The sequence below is a fragment of the Pristis pectinata genome, chromosome 14 (genome assembly GCF_009764475.1).
Source record: "Pristis pectinata isolate sPriPec2 chromosome 14, sPriPec2.1.pri, whole genome shotgun sequence".
Classification (NCBI taxonomy): domain Eukaryota; kingdom Metazoa; phylum Chordata; class Chondrichthyes; order Rhinopristiformes; family Pristidae; genus Pristis; species Pristis pectinata.
This window is the reverse complement of record NC_067418.1, coordinates 2,897,253-2,901,311: the sequence shown is the minus strand read 5'-3', so window position 1 is coordinate 2,901,311 and position 4,059 is coordinate 2,897,253. Positions and strand designations below refer to the sequence as shown.

Here is a 4,059-nt window from a genome sequence, read left to right as displayed (position 1 = left end):
CACGAGTACATCGAGGTAGTAAAGTAGAAAACAGAATACAGAATAAAGTGTTATAGTAACAGAGAAAGTGCAGTGCAGGCAGACAGTAAGGTGTAAGGTCAGGACGAGGTACACTAGGAGATTACGTTCATCTTTATTGTATGAGAGGTCCATTCAAGAGTCTGATAACAGAGGGATAGAAGCTGCCCTGGTTGCGCCCAGGCTTTTGTACCTTCTGCTCGTTGGGAGAGGGGAGAAGAGACTGACCTGGCCGGGAGGGTTGCTTTCCCGAGGTGGCGGGAAGTGTAGACGGAGTCAACGGAGGCAAGGCTGGAAAGCAAGTGAAAAACATGGGCTGTGTGGTGGGGCCTCCGATCTGCCAGAAGACAGAACTGCTCCGATCTGGCGCCTGGATCTGCCAGTGATGTGGTTCTAGGATCGGGCATTGGAAGGAGGTTTCACCAGGACACTTACAACGTGATAAAACAGTAAAGTTTTGGACATGGTTCATGTGTAAGGCAGTTAAGGAAAAGCAGTATTTCACTCACGCGTGATGCCGTGGAGGCTGGAAGCCCAGGTATGTGTAAACAAACATGATGAGAAGCCTGTGTTGTGACATTGGCACCATCTGACGTGCTTTGAGGGATTTACCTTGTTCACAAACATTCAAGTAAAGATAGTTTACTTCCTCTGTTATCGTGAACACAATTGCAAGGTGTTGAGAACAAGTTATGGCTTAATCTTCACTACAGTGGGAGTGCTGCACTGTGGGAGGTGCACACTGAGGAAGGGTCACACTGTGGGAGGGGTGGTACTGAGCGCGCGGAGGATCTCCTGGTGGGTCTTCTGCTGGGCCTGGCCAAGCTGGCCATCCATGGGACGCGGCGGCGGGCGGCCGAGGGTACCGGCCGGTCGGCCTGCCTGCCTGTCTTCCGCGCTTACATGTGCGCGCACGGGTGTCTTTGGAATGGGAGCACGCGGTCTCCGCGGGCGCCCTGGCCGAGTTCCACGCTCGGTGGGCCCCTCAGGGAATCACGTGTCGTGGACGACACCAATGTGATTTTGATATAAAGTATTGAGTGTTGCGGTGGGGGGGCGTAGTGTTGCGCGGGTATTAGTTTTGCCTAGTTTCTTTGTGTATTAGATGTGCTGTATTTGCTGTTGGGTGTCTTTTTGTAGTGCTTTTAGTGAATAAACGTTTTGTAAAAAATAAATGGGCGGTACTGAGGGAGTGTCACACTGTGGGAGGGGCAGTATTGAGGGAGGGTCACACTGTGGGAGGTGAGGTACTGAACTCTTCCTCCATCTTGGGTTCTGGGGCAGACTGCTCTGGCTGCCTGGCGCACACTCGCAGTACCGGGGAGATTGTGATGCAAAGCTGTATTTACCGGTTATAAACGTGGCCTTCAAAACCACAGAGAGCAGACAGCTTGACTGAAGACTGAGGGCAGTTACTGCTGTGATGAAACAGGATTTTACCTGGATCAAAAATGTGCTTACAGTATGAATACAAGGCAAAGAACAATACTGTCACTCCTGGTGGTAAACCAAATAAAACCCATGTTATTTGGGGTAAAGTGACTCATTCTCATAGTAACAGGAGCATGGTTCATGCCAGGTTCAGAAGTATTGGTATTGGTTTATTATTGTCACTTGTACCGAGGTACAGTGAAAAACTTGTCTTGCATACCGATCGTACAGGTCAATTCATTACACAGTGTAGTTACATTGAGTTAGTACAAAGTGCATTGAGGTAGTACAGGTAAAAATAATAACAGTACAGAGTAAAGTGTCACAGCTACAGAGAAAGTGCAGTGCACTAAGGTGCAAGGTCACAACAAGGTAGATCGTGAGGTCAGAGTCCATCTCATTGTATAAGGGAACCATTCAATAGTCTTATCACAGTGGGGTAGAAGCTGCCCTTGACCCTGCTGGCATGTGCCCTCAGGCTCCTGTATCTTCTACCTGATGGGAGAGGAGAGAAGAGAGAATGACCCGGGTGGGTGGGGAGTCCAAGGAGGGGAGCCTGCTTTCCGTGACGCGCTGGGCTGTGTCCACAACTCTCTGCAGTTTCTTGCGGTCCTGGGCAGAGCAGTTGCCGTACCAAGATGTGATGCGTCCAGATAGGATGCTTTCTGTGGTGCATTAGTAAAAGCTGGTGAGTGTCAAAGGGGACAAACCAAATTTCTTTAGCCTCCTGAGGAAGTAGAGGCGCTGGTGAGCTTTTTTGGCCGTGGCTTCTACGTGATTTGACCAGGACAGGCTATTGGTGATGTTCACTCCCAGGAACTTGAAGCTCTCAACCCTCTCGACCTCAGCACCATTGATGTAGACAGGTGCATGTACACTGCCCCCTTTCCTGAAGTCAATGACCAGCTCTTTTGCTTTGTTGACATTGAGGGAAAGGTTGTTGTCATGACACCATGTCACTAGACTCCCTATCTCCTTCCTGTACTCCGACTCATCGCTGTTTGAGATACGGCCTACAACGGTGGTATCATCTGCAAACTTGTAGGTGGAGTTAGAGCGGAATCTGGCCACACAGTCATGAGTGTATAGGGAGTAGAGTAGAGGGCTGAGGACGCAGCCTTGTGGGGCACCAGTGTTGAGAATAATTGTGCTGGAGGTATTGCTGCCTATCCTCACCGATTGTGGTCTGTTGGTCAGAAAGTCAAGGATCCAGTTACAGAGGTAGGTGCTGAGTTCCAGGTCTCGGAGTTTGGTGACGAGTTTGCTTGGAATTATAGTATTGAAGGCAGAGCTGTAGTCAATAAACAATAGTGTAATGTAGGTGTCTTTACTGTCCAGATGCTCCAGAGCTGAGTCTAGGGCCAGGGAGATGGCATCCACTGTAGACCTGTTTCAGCAGTAGACAAATGCAGTGGGTACAGGTTGTGTGGGAGGCTGGAGTTGATGGGTGCCATGACCAGCCTCTCAAAGCACTTCATGATAGTGGATGTCAGAGCCACTGGTTGGTAGTCATTAAGGCATGTTACCTTGTTTTTCTTAGGTACCGGGATGATAGTGGTCTTCTTAAAACAGGTGGGGACCTCAGATTGAAGCATGGAGAGGTCAAATATGTCCGCAAATACTTCTCCCGGCTGATCTGCACAGGATCCAAAGAACACGGCCAGGGACAACATCTGGGCCAGAAGCTTTCCTCGTGTTCACTCTCCGGAAGACTGATCTTACATCCTCAACGGTGACCACAGGTTCAGTTGCATTGGAGGCTGATAGGGTGGGTGGTGACAATCCATGACCCTTCTGTAGGTTTCTGAAGTAGCCTGCCTGCAAAGGCTATTAGGCACAGGGTTCGTGTGATGCTGTGCCCATCAAGAATTTGAAGCAACGCTGTACATAAACTGAAAATAAATAATAAGAAGGTCTAAAAAAAGGGGTGGTACTGAAATTTGAAACTTGAAAGAAAATGTCTTATGTTCTTGTGTCCACTGCACCCTTGTAGATGCTGAAAGGACAAATACCCTGTGCATTTCTTTATCGCTTGGCTGTCCTGTATAATTTATTTTCTGTGTATTGTCTGTATCTACGTGCCTGTGATGCTGCTGCAAACAAGTATTTCACAGTACCTGTACCTCACCGTACTTGTGCACATGACAGTAAACTCAACTCGACTTGACATGAGAGTTGACCAAGGTACCCTCCAGATGTCAGTGGATGCAGCCACAATTGGCCAATCAGGTCAAGGAACACAGAGTTAGTGATCAATTTTTGTTATGAAACAAAAATTTTTGCCAGGTTTCATCAGTAGATACCAGGTCAGGTTTGAGCAGAGGGACAATCTAAGGAGCATCTTAAAAAGAGAGAGAGAAGTAGAGGGGGAGAGGTTCAGGGAAGGGGAGAGGTAGAGAGAGGGAGATGTTCAGGGAAGGAGAGAGGGGGGAGAGGGGGAGAGGTTCAGGGAAGGAGAGAGAGAGGGGGGAGAGGTTCAGGGAAGGGGGGAGAGGGGAGAGGGGGAGAGGTTCAGGGAAAGGGGAGGGGGGAGAGGGGGAGAGGTTCAGGGAAGGGGAGAGAGGGGGAGAGGTTCAGGGAGGGACTTCCTGAGCTTAGTGCTGAGGCATC

At 49.3% G+C, this 4,059-nt stretch overlaps 1 pseudogene; it reads left to right on the top strand.

Moving 5' to 3' along the window:
* The first annotated feature begins 532 nt into the window (after positions 1 to 532).
* On the top strand, positions 533 to 3,323 carry LOC127577953 (60S ribosomal protein L35a-like; annotated as a pseudogene).
* The last annotated feature ends 736 nt before the right edge of the window (positions 3,324 to 4,059 follow it).